The 14,190-nt window shown below is 40.5% G+C and overlaps 5 non-coding genes across 5 annotated transcripts; 1 reads left to right on the top strand and 4 right to left on the bottom strand.

Annotated features, from left to right (window-relative positions):
- Window positions 1-2,681: 2,681 nt before the first annotated feature.
- On the bottom strand, window positions 2,682-2,769 carry Trnay-gua6 (transfer RNA tyrosine (anticodon GUA) 6). The gene is given in 2 exon segments: window positions 2,682-2,717; window positions 2,733-2,769. It is a non-coding gene; the product is annotated as a tRNA-Tyr (tRNA).
- A 3,464-nt stretch (window positions 2,770-6,233) lies between these two features.
- On the bottom strand, window positions 6,234-6,305 carry Trnap-agg17 (transfer RNA proline (anticodon AGG) 17). Its single transcript has one exon. It is a non-coding gene; the product is annotated as a tRNA-Pro (tRNA).
- Window positions 6,306-6,467: 162 nt separating this feature from the next.
- On the top strand, window positions 6,468-6,596 carry LOC120097977 (small nucleolar RNA SNORA44). Its single transcript, XR_015642056.1, has one exon. It is a non-coding gene; the product is annotated as a small nucleolar RNA SNORA44 (small nucleolar RNA).
- A 1,219-nt stretch (window positions 6,597-7,815) lies between these two features.
- On the bottom strand, window positions 7,816-7,889 carry Trnai-aau7 (transfer RNA isoleucine (anticodon AAU) 7). The gene has a single exon. It is a non-coding gene; the product is annotated as a tRNA-Ile (tRNA).
- Window positions 7,890-8,404: 515 nt separating this feature from the next.
- Window positions 8,405-8,476, bottom strand: Trnaa-cgc2 (transfer RNA alanine (anticodon CGC) 2). The gene has a single exon. It is a non-coding gene; the product is annotated as a tRNA-Ala (tRNA).
- Window positions 8,477-14,190: the final 5,714 nt, after the last annotated feature.

Raw genomic sequence — 14,190 nt, 5'->3', positions numbered from 1 at the left:
TTGCACAGAGTCTGTCTTACTCAGGGTTTCTATTCCTGCACAAAACATCATGACCAAGAAGCAAGTTGGGAGGAAAGGGTTTATTCAGCTTACACTTCCATGCTGCTGTTCATCACCAAAGAAATCAGGATTGAAACTCAAGCAAGTTAGGAAGCAGGAGCTGATGCAGAGGCTATGGAGGGATGTTACTTACTGGCTTGCTTCCCCTGGCTTGCTCAGCTTGCTCTCAAGACTCCAGCCCAGGGATGGCACCACCCACAATGGGCTGAGTTCTCAGATTGATCACTAGTTGAGAAAATTCCTTACAGTTGGGTCTCATAGAGGCATTTCCTCAACTGGGGCTCCTTTCTCTGTGATAACTTCAGCTTGTGTCAAGTTGACACACAAACCAGGCAGGACAGGGTACCCCAGCATTAAGTTCTTGTCAATCCCAGCACCGTTGTTTTAGTGATCTCTGCGTCCTGGTCGTTTTGTGCTGTCCAGAACTGGCGGTGCTGTCTGTCATCTATACAGGGCGCAAGTAACCCCGGGACTGTTCCGTGACAACCAAGCCACAATCTCATACTTTTAGCTTCGTTTTGCTATGTAAAACAAGATGGCCTCAAAGAGGAGGCAATTTTCTTCCCGTCCCCTGCAGTTCTGAGATTATAAAACACCAACCCTAGCCCAGGAGAACCTTTCTTAAATACTCTATTTTACCTTCTCCATTTCCGTTTTTAATCATCTTGTCCGGATTTCATTGAACTTAAAAAACAATCAAATCAACAAACACACTAACACCCCCTCCATCCCACCCCCACTCTCACAACCTTTATTTGATGGGTTGGAAACACCAGCTAGCATTGAATTACATCCAGATATGAAAAAGGAGCAAGGTAGCAGCCCCTCGCCATCAGGAGGGGAATTAGCTCAAATGGTAGAGCGCTCGCTTAGCATGCGAGAGGTAGCGGGATCGATGCCCGCATTCTCCAGTTTTGCATCTGCCCGTTTCTTTTCCCATCATACCTTGCTAGAGCAAGAACTGCCAACTCAGTCACTCTTAACCTCCAGAGTTCAATTTCAGAGGTTCTCTCAGCAACCCGGAAAGACCTACTTCCTACCACACAATGTTCTCCAGGAAATGACCGAGTTCTTTTGAGACTTTTCTTACTGCTTGGAGCTTTGGAGTTTTGTTACTGTCGAGAGAATTTGCAAACCTGCAATTCCAGTAGTTATATCTTAATATACTCTTATTTCACGTATTTCCCAGTTTTCTTCCAAGTTCTCACAGCTGTGAGCAAACGCATTCCCTTCGTTAATGAGACGGGGAAGCGTAGTTGTGTTTGAATCTAGGTCGTTTGATTTTTTTGTTTCGATTCCGTTACCGGCACTTGAATATCCCGGAATACAGTCCAAGATACGGAAGGAAATGTAAGACTCTATGTGGGTTGGAATTTACTGTGCCTTGCAGAAACGCCTAGTTCAGGACTATCTAATATATAGTGTATATATACATATATATACACTATAGTATATAGTATATTATATATACCCGAGGCCCAAACGTCATCTTTAAATAAATAAATAAATAAATAAATAAATAAATAAATAAATAAATAAATAAAACCCCGCTCCGGCTCCGCCCCGCACACCTCACTTTCAAAACACAGGATCATCCGGTGTTGCGGGCTCAGACTGGCCTGCAACCAACCAGGCTTCGTGGTTTTTCATACTGCTAATTAAAGATCGTTATGATTTAAACCAAAACTTGAAAATGATTTGCTTAGAGAATAAAAGTTCTGACACATGGGACGGAAGGTACAAGAAATTTCGGTATATTGAACTAAAATCCTTGTCAATTACTTTGTCTTGCTTAATATTAATCTCTCGTTAACACTCTACCGCAGGTTTTGAGAGCAGGAATAAAGTTTAAAGGAATTAGCACAAATTAGCAAATACGTGAGAGTTCCTTTGAACTAATCTCCTCTTGCATTTCTCCCCTAAAACTGCCATTTCGATTCCAGCAATGCTATTTAGTTTGTTTTGTTTCTGTTTTTTGTATTGTTTTGTTTTGTTTTGTTTTTGAGAGAAAGGCTCACTTTATGGCTCTGGATGGCCTGCTGCCTAGCAGCGTTTTAAAGCCCTTGCAGCACATTAAAGTCGCCTATATAACTTTTGAAATTAGCATCTCCTAGGTTGTAAAATATCTCCAGGTCATTCTGATATACACCAATTTCCTCCCAGCCTCTTGAAACAAACAAACAAAACCATCGTAACACAATTAAACCAAAAAAGCTTGAATGAATAGGATTTCTCTCCAGCCAAGAGCCGATGTGAAACTGCGGGCGAGAAACTTGAGTCTGAGTTCCAGCTGCTGAGAACTCTCCGACCACTCGAGGGCGCGCGTACGCCACCGATTACCCACAGGCCCTGCATTCACTCAGCCACGTGGTGGGTTGCGGGTGGCAAAAGGGCGTCTCCGATTCTTTTGTTCAAGCGCAGAAAGGATCTCCAGGGATGGGGTTATGTGGTCTATGACGTCAAAGTCACGGAAGTATTAAAATCATTTCAGAGAACAATTTTTAAAACTTACACTCACTTCTCTGCACATCGAGAATAGTGTTGGGCTCATTCAAATACGGAAAATGCCGCTCAATTCTCTTGGAAATGCGACCCCAAACAACAACAACAAAAACATAGGTTCCTTCGAGCCGGATTCGAACCAGCGACCTAAGGATGTCTGGAAGCTCCACCTACAGTCCTCCGCTCTACCAACTGAGCTATCGAAGGACACACGTGCAGCTCCTTCCCTACTTGGGATGCCATCTCTGCGTGAGGTTAGAGTCTGCTTAGCCACTGTGCAAGTAGCAGCTGCCTCTTACTTTTGAATTTGTATTCATTTATTCTCTCACTTTATTTGAGTACCTCTTCAGAACCAAATTTCTGTGACTTGGCCCCTGAAGAAAACGGAAGTTTCAAAACCGAGGAAACAGAAGCAAAATTATTAAGGACTTTGAGCGAACCAACTTTTATTGTGGTCAAACAGCTCGTCCATCCCCCATCCCCCGTGTTTCCCCCATCCTCCCTATCCCCCGTTCATCAGCAAGATTTGAGATGGTCAGTCTGTAGTTGCAGCAAAACTCTATGAGTTGATCCGGTTGAGTACAGTTTTAACCCCATCACCAGGGAGTCAGGAGCAGTGAGACCTCAGTGAATTCCAGCCCCAGCCTGGTCCACATAGTGAGTTCAGGGCCAGCCAAAGTGATAGCCTGTGTTAAAAAAGATGAGAAAGGACAGGATAAGATAAAAATAAGACTACGGAAGGAGAAACATACTAAAATGTCCTTTAATTGACATTGGTCTTTGTTGATTAACAAGGAGACCACATTAACTCTCCCCCGCCCCGCCCCCACATTAACTCTTAATTTAAAAATGACTATCAAGATGAAGTTAATATATTTTTAAATTAGCAGTCTCCTAGCTGGGTTCAAGTAGGATTCAAATGCATATTAATTTGATAGTCTTAGGATTTCTTCCAGCTTCCTTGAGATTATGAGAAGCTCTTGTTTTTCCTTATTCATGACAGACACATCTGACATCAGAAATTGGTTTTATTCTTCTCCAGATTCCACTAAAGATTATCGTGTTGTTATACTACATTGGAGTCATACACATAGGCAAACAATCCCCCACCCAGAACTAGACTACTAGTGGACGAGCAGTGTTCACTCCCCTGTGATATAATGAAAGAGTTCTCTGCTATTGTTCAGTGTTTTGTGGGACTTTGTTGGGGTTTTGTTGTTGTTTTGTTTTGTTTTGTTTGGGGTTTTTTGTTTGTTTGGTTGGTTGGTTTGGTTTGTTTGTTTGCCTGGACAAGAATAAAAAAGCATGCTATTGGTCACTTAACTGAGCACTAACCTCTTAAAATCTTCAAGAAATATTGGAGTAAATTAAATGTAACGTTCTAGCTCTTTCCCAACCCCAGCTGATTGATTGGGTTATCTTATTTTAGCTTATTACAGATGTATTTAATATTGTCCATTTTGTCTAAATACACTCTCACAAGCTCAATTCCATGATTGTTGTTTAATCTAAAATAAGAACTTGCCAAAAATAATAAATAAATTCTTGAAAGAATCCAACTTCTTCTTCTAAGCTTCCATTATTCACCAAAGTCATAAATCGAAGGGTGACCTCACTGCTACCACTTGAAGAAGAAAGCAGGCCCCTGAGCAATAGCCCTGTTCTCCATGAGAGTCCTGTGTGGCAACTTGAATGGAAATCCATCCCATGGAGCAGATAGTGTGTGTTTTGTGCACCTCAATCCAGAAGACTGTCCAAGAGGTCGCACCCAGCCCAATTACATCCCGCATGGAGACTCTCTTGAACTGTGATCCAAAATGGCTGAGGACCTTCTTGATATTCCTTTCTGTGGTCCCCTCTACTTCCTGCTCAGATAACTCTTGACTTCCTGTTTCCTTCGTCTAAGAACCAGTCTGTTCCTCAAATAGCTCTAAGCCCCTGCACCTTTGTATCCTTTTTGTGTCTCTTAAGTTGCCAAGGCTTTCTAAAGTATGCATGTGCCTGCACAGATCACACGCTGCCCCTGAACTGGCTAAATTGCTCATTGTAATTGGTCTCATCAAAAAATGTGTAAACTGCCTGCAGATGATCTGTTACTAGAAAAGCTCACATAAGATTTTTTAAAGTCAATTCAATAACATTTACTAACCATATAATGGTGTCCATGTTAAAAGCCTTAAGTTAAACTTAAAAGCTATAAATTAAGTTAAATCCACTGTTGATCTTTGGTTCCCAGTTTCAACATCACCAAATCTAGGGAGCCCATTCCTGATATTTTACAATACACGATTTTCTTTACCAGACCTGAGGAGCTAGCTGCCATTTTTGAATAGGTAGCTATGAATTCGTTTTGTTCTATGGATTAACTGCATCCAGGTTCTTAGGTTAAGGAAAGAGAAAGGCGTGGAGAGGGCAGGGAGGATGACTACACTGGGGGTGGGGGAGTTGTTAAATGCAATCTCCATTGCCTCCTGGCAGATAACTAATAATGTGCTGAGAGGTCTCAGGTCTTCACAATGATGCAGTTGTTACCACCTAATCCCCTTTGCTTTGATTACATACTTTGGGTATGAATTTGGTTTTTCCAATTTTGAAAACAATTGAAAAAATGCAACTAGGCCACATAGTTATATTTCTTGCCACAAATTTATGAAGTCGACAGTCTCATCTTAATGAGAATTAAAGTCTACCAGGCAATCTCTACCTGACAACAGAAGCCTCCTCGTAGAGCTTGTCTGCATTATTGTCCCTTCAGGTCTGTAAAGCCTCAGTTGGTCACAGAAAGGAAGAGCCCTGGATAATTGATTAGTGATAGCAACATTATTTGTCGCGAGTTCTGAAAAAGTCAAAAGTGAACCAGGAAACATTTTGTGATTTATCAAGAAGAGAGAGAGGACGAGGAGAAAAGAAAGAGGAAAAGGGAAGGGAAGGGAGGAAGAAGAAAGACGAAAATAGAAAGAGAAACGAAAAGAGAGAAAAAAAAGGGAAAGAAATATGGACACCAGTGGATGAGGATAGGAAAAGCAGGAAAATGTAGAGCACAGTGTAATAATTTCCAGCTAAACTTTTGTTATTAGAGTTTCGTCTTTTCTCACCTCACCCAGAAAATTAATATGAACAACAAAATAAAATCTAAAATCATGTTTTATAACGATTTTGGAGGGCAGTGTTGTAGGGGACATAATACCTATTTGTGTATTATAGAACAGAGTCACTTGTGTTCCTGGCAGTAGAGTATGAGACTTTTTTTTTTTTTTTTTTTTTTTCCGGAGCTGGGGACCGAACCCAGGGCCTTAGTATGAGACTCTTAATCTCAGGGTTGTGGGTTCAAACCCCGCATTGGGTGCAGGTGGTTTGGTAACAATTCGACCTTTTATCATTACAGCATTAGAGCTCGTAACTTAAAAAAAAAATCAATTCTAATTACGGCACTACAGCGAGCATCTATGTCGCATCATATGCATGTAAATCTTTTGCAGAATTTAGTACCCTCTTGGCGCAGAACTCGCTGGTCTAGAGACTGAAGGAAAAAAATGAAAGTCAAATTTGAAAATGACTAGTTTTAATTAGAATTAATTGTTTGTAATTCAAATTGCAAACCCAAATCAAGTGCACAAAAAGAACGCTTACTTGCTAAAAAGAAACGTAGATGAGAAACACGATTAAAATTTGGGCTCGTCCGGGATTTGAACCCGGGACCTCTCGCACCCTAAGCGAGAATCATACCCCTAGACCAACGAGCCAGATAGAGAGTTTACCTCTTCACTTTCTTAATCATTTAACAAACTCTTTTTAATATTTGGTAGATGTTTAATAAATATAATTTATATTGTCTTTAATTTGGAGTTTGTTTGGTCTTTCGGTCCTTTAAGCCAGGGCATTTGATTCTGTTAAAGTTTCTTCCGAAGCATGTTTCCAAGGGCTGTGGCTGCTCATAGCCATGGGATCTCCAACTGCATGCCAGAGTAACGGAGAGATTTTGACAGCCCAGGTTATCACAGTGCCTGCTGTTGCCACTCAGCTCTCCTATATGTTTTTCCACTGGAGTTATGAGCTGTCTGTCCTTCTGTCCTGTGGTATTCACAACAAACTTTCCTTCTGCAGTGTGCACTTGGGCGGTTCTTGGAAGAGTGAGGAGACAGCCTGTCAGCCTCTGCTCATTAACCTAAGGACCATGTGACCAGTGAGGTGGCCATCTTGTGATTTGGTCTGCATTATTTGTTGGAAAAATGCCACAAGAAGATCACACTGGGATTTAGAAGTTTCTGGCTAATACTTAGCCAGGTAGCCTTTTGTGGCCAGATTGGTCTACAAAGAGAAACAGCATTTTGGAAAAGTGAAATACCTTTGTAACCTAACATGCAATTGGTTCAATAAAGACTTCAAATTTAAAAAAAAAAAAAAAAGTTTCTTCCGTAAATCTCTAAGGACCATATAAACACCTCTTGACCCACCCTTGTAATAACAGTTTATTAAAAATACAGAAAACAAAGAAAATAAACTTTTTTTCTCAGATTTACTTAATCGGTGTCTGGAACCGCAACCGTAAAGGCTCAGTTTCTGAGCAACTCCGAAACTGAGCCACAGATATCCTTGGGAGGCTGAAGGAGAACCCGCCTTCACTTGGACCTGAGGACTTGATCGGGGAATTTTCCCTTAGCCGTTAAAACGACAGGTGAAAAATGCACTCGCCTAGATATACAACCAGGAGTTCATGAATAAACAAGAAAAGAACCAGTCGTCGAGGGAACGTAGAAGGTAGTAAGATCACTAAAAGGACTTCTCAGCCTTTTCTTACCGGAGAAATCAAAGGTAAAGGAAAGAAAAAAGAAGCTTCTCTCTAGAGGCGTGGAATTCCTGAATTCCTGCCACAAACTCTCTTCAACAGAGACACTCTGGATAGTGTTCGCTCACACTAACCTTGTATGACAGTAGTGGGATACTCTGTTCACAAACCATTCCAAGAACAGGGTGTATGTACTCAAAAAAAAAAAAAAAAAAAAAAAACAGATTTTTTTTTCCTCTAATGTATTCAGAACCAACTCACAAGGTGTCTGCACTGATATGAAGCTATTGAGTCCTCTGTTTAGGGAAAATGAGTCTCTTATAATTTGGCGTAAGGAGACGGACTGTTTGCAAAACATAAAATGTAAGTTTCACGAGTTGTCACCTATCAATAGGGCTTGGACAAGCTGAAATTTTATTCAATTTTCACAAGTTGGCGAGACAACGACCGACACAAAAAGAGAAACTTGGCCCGTACGGGGATCGAACCCGCGACCTTGGCGTTATTAGCACCACGCTCTAACCAACTGAGCTAACCGGCCAGGCATGCGAGACGGCGTACAAAATAACCATAATAATCCTATTGATCATTCTTTTTCTGGTTCCCTTAGAAATTGGAACCAGAATCTGCCGTTAATGAACTAGACTTTTCCCCTTTTCTCACTATATACTGACTTTTTTAAAAGCTCTATGACACACGGAATTAAAGACATTTTGTCCGTGTTTCTGCGTTTTCAAGACAATATATTTCTGCCCTAAAAGACCGGCGATACACCACAAATAAGCATTCATTCTTGAAAATGAACCTTTTCCCAGAACGCTTCGATTCTCTCGTCATTCAAGGGGTGTGCTTTTCTATGCTCTCAGATGAATTTATTTCAGACAAAGTGGTATTAAAACATCTTGAAGCAATCCTAGGTCACTTCCTACGAATATGTGGCTCTATTAGCCGTAGTTAAAACAAAAATACTGTATAGAACAAATGCGGTGAAGGACATAATACATAATGATTGACATTTTAAAATCTAAAATCAATTTTTCTGGAGCAAAAAGGAACTGGAGATGCCGGGGATCGAACCCGGGACCTCATACATGCGAAGCATGCGCTCTACCACTGAGCTACATCCCCAGCTGATATAATATAATCCTTGAGATTCTCCCCAGTTTTTGAAATCACTTTTTTTTTTCTAAAACTGGAATTTTTAGAATGTTTTTGTATTTCTTTACAAAACAAAATTCTGAAATGGTAAGAAAGAGAGTAGTCACCGGCTCTTCAAATAGAGACCTATCTAGCCACTGGATAGTCACTTCACTACCTGTCCTAAAGAAACACCTAGAAATCCAACAAGAAAAAAGATGCAAGCCTTGGGAACTCTTATTTAAAGCTTCTGTCTTTTGAATTTTTTTCAAAAGCAGCTAAAGCCAAGCAATATTAAATGGACAGTTGCTCCCGCCCCTCGTTTCACGTTCCCATTTTGTAGCTGAAAGCAATTTAGTTGCTCCCTTACAAGCTCCAGCAACAGATACAGTTATTTTTGAAAGTGGTTTTACTTGGGCCCAAATGTGGAATATTGATATTGATCTGGGAATAGACTGTGGGTGTTGCTTGAGTACAATAAATATATACACTGCCCTACACACACACACACACACACACACACACACACACACACACACACGAACACACACATATATGAGGGATATAGCTGTCATAAAGCATAATGCTCATCATCCTAAACTCCCCGAGGACGACAGTTTATATACTAGTGGCAATGGATTAAACAAATAGATATATTACCTATTTTCACCATCCTCTTGATTTCTAAATCTGTGTGTTTACTAGCCTGTGTTTTTTTTCAAACACAGAAAACTCAACTACTGCAAACAATTCATTGCTGGGAGACAGTTTTCTGTGGCGTTCATGTCTTCATTTATGTTTTGCTCTTGACAAATTGACTTCCCTTTATCTCAGATTATTTTCAAGAATGAACAAAGCAAACAGACTTAGAACGCGGTGTCTCCAGAGCAATGGGCAGTCATACCCATTGGATTGGGGCTCAGGAACCAAAGTACAAATGCTGATATTCTGTTAACGAACTGTTTCTTGTTCTTCCCTTCTGCCATACTGGACCTGAGGGTGAAACTTAGGTCGCCAGTCTTGGCTACTAATGTTTGCCCACTGAGTCATCTCACTGACCCTGGGTTGCATTCTTTGAAACAGGGTCCCATGTAAAGGAGGCTGGCCTCTAACTCACAATGTAACAGATACCTCCAGACCAGGATCTTGCTAGATAGGCCTGTGGCTTCTACCCTAGGTCATCAGAAGAGGGCATGAGTTCCCTGGAGTTGGAGCTATAGACAGTTGTGATCACCATGTGGATGCTGGGAAATGATCCATTATCCTCTGTAAGAGCAGCCAGTGCTCTTAAAGTGTATTTTATCATTCTGTCTTCATCTAAAGTGGGCAGCTGTTCCACAGCACCCTAAACAGTTCTGACTTGATGACCAGAATAAAGCACTCTATTTTACTGTTTAGGAAATCTCCACTTCTGCTGCCTCCCTCTGAATTCAACCATTCAAGAGCCATTCACGAAGATTCTGTGAAACCCAAATATCATATTTCCTAAAGCCTTCAAAGCCAACTGGATAAAATCTGAAATTCCATATGAGTGGGTTTTTTGGTTTGTTTGTTTGGTTTTTGGTTTTTGGGTTTTTTGTTTTGTTTTGCTTGGGTTTTTGTTTTTTGTTAGGTTTGTGGGCTTGGTTTTTTGTTTTTGTTTTGTTTGGTAGAACTGGCTTTGCCTAGGACTATGGATTTCCCACAGACCTTTGTATATTAAAAAAAACAAAACAAAAAACCCTAAGGAATGGATCGGATCATTGTCCCACCTGCCCTCAAGCCTGCACAGATAAGACAAGCTCCTTCACAGAGCTGCATACCCAAGGCCCGCCACCTACTGAGTCTTATGTTTCTTCTGATTTCAGCTTAATCATTGCAAAGGTAAGATAAAGAGAAGCCTGCAGAAACCAGAGTACAATCATGGATTTCTTCACTTTTGCATGTGTAAAATCCTCTCCAAGATAGCATCTCCACTGCACTATGAAACAAACTATTAACTCCTGTCTCTGCTGAAGGAAAAGCCCTTGGGCCTGCTGTGTAGTTTTAGCATGAAATCAAAGCTCCCAATGTCCAAGAATTACTCTTGAAGATTGCATGCCTTCCTCTGGAAAACTTTCCCAAGCCTGTCTCTTCACAAGTTCCAGACTCACCTCCCTGATTTGAACTGAACTATGTGCTCTGTGGTATTTTAGGGGCCATGTCTAAGTGTGTACAGGAATGGGCTGAACTCTAGTTGATCTCTATGTTCCCATGGATCTGGCCAACACAGCTTCTATCGCCACCATGGGCATCTTCATGATTGACTAGGCACACAGCATTACAGAGATACGTGGCTTTATCATGAGTGGAGTGGTGAGAGGGTAAGGGAGGGGCCTGATTTATCAAACTACATCATGTACATGGTTAAAATGTCATTATGAAGCATTGTAGCACATAATTAACATAAGTTAATGAAACATTTTTACTATACATAAAGTTTTTATTGGCAATCTGATTACAAAAAAATAAGAATGCATATCACATGACCTCTTGCATGTAAGATGATGGACAGCTAACATGATTGCCAGACACAATCTGGTTTTCCCCGAGACAATCATGGAGCACTTTCATCCTGGGTCCTGCGTTCAAAAGTATGTACCACCACAACTCCACAAATCTCATTTTTGCTGTCTCTGAGTAAATTAGGAAACTTGCAAGTTACCATTGTGAAGCTATTAAATTCAGGTGGTTACAGTATTCTGTAAATTCAACAATTGTCCTTTCCAGCATAAAACTGGAGTGACTTTGATTCCAGGGGGTTATGATGAAGAGAAAGGCAAGGCAGTCATGAAGCAGAAACTCTGAAGGATGGAGGCGTTAGACAGTATTGTTTGCCACAGTGTGTGACTTCATATATGCATGTATGAATATACAAAGACCATATTCCTGAAGCAGGAACTGGGAGGAATGCCTTCAGTGTTCTACAGCACAGATAACTAGGCTTGGCAATTAATCTAATATTTCAAAGAAGCAGGTAGAAAAAATTTTAAACACTAACATAAGCAACAGACACCTGAGGTAACAATACCAATCATATTACTAGGCATTGTATATACATATTAAAACCTTCCCCTGTACAAATATGTACAGTAATGTGTCAATTATAAATAAAACGTTTTAAAAAGTAATATTTCCGAAGTGGGAATTTTAAATTAGTCTGTTCAGGATTTTGACTATCTCAGAACTTCATCTTGTCTGTAAATTTATAAATAACAGCCTGTTTTATTTCTACTTTGAGTATTTTGGTATCTGAATGAATTATGATGAGAATCCAGTGTTTTGCCTGATTCTGAGTTACTGTCCCTGGACAAGGGGAAACACTTCATGTGTTTGTCTTTGTGTTTGTCTTCCTGACCTTTTCTCATTCTGACACAGTTATTGTGACCCCAATAAGTTACATTCCTCCTTTCAGAACACCCCATCCTCCACAGGCTTCCTCAATGGCTCCTAATGACCTCCAAACACCCTTCCTGCTTCAAGACAGAAGCAACCAGCAGCCCCACCCACTAGGACACAGTAACTAGAAATATACCAAGTAGAACAGCATTAAATAATAAAAAGTCTCTGGAAATATTATTCACAGATACTCACAGAAAAAATTATAAAATTGTATGGAAAGACATTCAAAGTGTTTACACAAATAAAGAACTATTTCATGTTCACAGACTGGAAGATTCATCATTATAAAAAAGGATATATCATACCAAATTAACCAATAAACTCAATACAGATACAATAAAAATTCCAACATGTCTTATTCTAAAACTGTTACGGAAGAACAAATGACGGGAACTGCCAACATTTACGAGGAAGAAAAAGCTAGTAGTGAGATTGGCTAGCACTATGACAAAAGGCAGAGGCATTTTGTTTTGTATTTTAACCACCATTTTTATTGCCGTGGTCATTAGAGAATAGTGCCACAAGGTTAGGCAAATGGACCACTAAGAAGATGGGAACAATCAGAGGCCCACACTCACACAGAACCTGGACCAGGAAAGAGCTAGGACCACAGGCTGGGGAGTGAGGTGGATTCTTCAGTAAATGGTGCTATGACTGTTTACTCTTAACGTGGGCAGCTTCAATGGAATTTCTATCTCCATCTTTTCATAAAACTCAGTTCAGGGTAGACCAAAGGTAAGCATGAAAAAGCAAAACTCTAAACTTGCAGGGCAGTAGAGATTCTCTTTGAATTCTGGGTATAAAATATCCCCTCCACCTTCAACAAGCACACATATTTAGCTTTCCACTTTTCAAACACAGACATTCACGTAGGATGTGGGGGCTCTGGGCAACTCTGTGTCAAACTTTCCAAGCTCCTTTCTCCAAAACTTCACTGTAGACGTCAACAAAGAGTTTGTTGCTGCTGTGAAGAGTAAGTCACAGAAGTGAATGTGTCTCACAAACCATATAAGAGCTTTCAAGAGCAACACAGACAGGGGAATGAACTAGCACAACGATTCTCCACAGAATGATTGGCAAAAGGAAAGCAGGAAGCTTTTGTCTTGAATGGCAGCTTTATAATATCCTAGAAAATCCAATTATTGTTCCTTGAGGCAGTCATGCCTGTGAAGTTTTGCTCCCGTTCTGTAATGATTCTCTGCCGAAGTTCCTAAAGTATGAATGAATATCTTAGAACCTTTCTTAGGAGCCAGCAATCATAAAAAATTCAGACAGAAAAATCCCATTTCTGACATTTCATCTTCTGAGATACACTCAGTGGCTACCCCCCCCCCCACACACACACACTCCTAAATCAGGTGTCCTTATGTACAAATGATGTAACTTCAAAAAGAAATAAAATTCTACAATTTAAGAAAAAATTTGATTTTAAAAATTAGTTATTTTATGGGGGGCTGGAGAAATGGCTCATCGGTAAGGAGCACTGACTGATCTACCAGATGCCTGAGTTCAATTCCCAGCAACCACATGGCGGCTCACAACCATCTGTAATGGGATCCGATGCCCCCCTTCTAAAGACAGCGGCAGTATACCCACATACATACAATAAATAAATCTTCAAAGAAAATATACAGCAGGGTCAGTAACTGCATACACCAGTTTACTTGGCATCCCCAGGGTCGTTTTACAGGATTGTTCCAGCATTTGCTTTGCTCTTCCTCCCTCTTCCTCTGGATAGCTTTTCAGGGACAACTCCCCACCTCCCCCCTTTTTTTGGCCTGGTGGCCTTTCTTTTTGGCGATTAGCAGACAGCGGCTCAGATCTCCTCTATGGCTTAGCCTTCTTTGCTTTACCATTCTTGATACCTCCGTTTGCTTTCCTCTCACGTGTGGTGGGAACAGTACTTAGCAGTTAGCTTGCCAGGCATATTCTGTCTTTCTCACATCATTCCTAAGGAGAGTTCTTTAACAAGACACAAAACACATAAGTCACCAAGGAATTAGCATGTTTAACATTTATTAATAAAATTATACTAAAATTAGCAACTTGTATTGAAAGGTAAAAGTTTTAAAGTTGCCCTCCTAGACACAAAGTTTAGAGCAGAAGGAAAAAAAACAGGTTAGGCCCCAGAATTGTATGTTCCAAGAAGCCTCTCCTATGGCTATAGAATGGGTAATTACATTGGCCGGCTCAACAGCCTTCTCCCAGAAACTAGCTGACCATAAATCTTAGAGAACAATCTTGAGAAGCAGGAAGCAACTTCTCCTAGGAACTATCGGACCACG

Source organism: Rattus norvegicus, chromosome 17 (genome assembly GCF_021556685.1).
Source record: "Rattus norvegicus strain SHRSP/BbbUtx chromosome 17, alternate assembly SHRSP_T2T, whole genome shotgun sequence".
In the NCBI taxonomy this organism is placed as follows: Eukaryota; Metazoa; Chordata; class Mammalia; order Rodentia; family Muridae; genus Rattus; species Rattus norvegicus.
The sequence above is the reverse complement of the archived record's forward strand: the minus strand, read 5'-3'. Positions and strand labels throughout refer to the sequence as shown.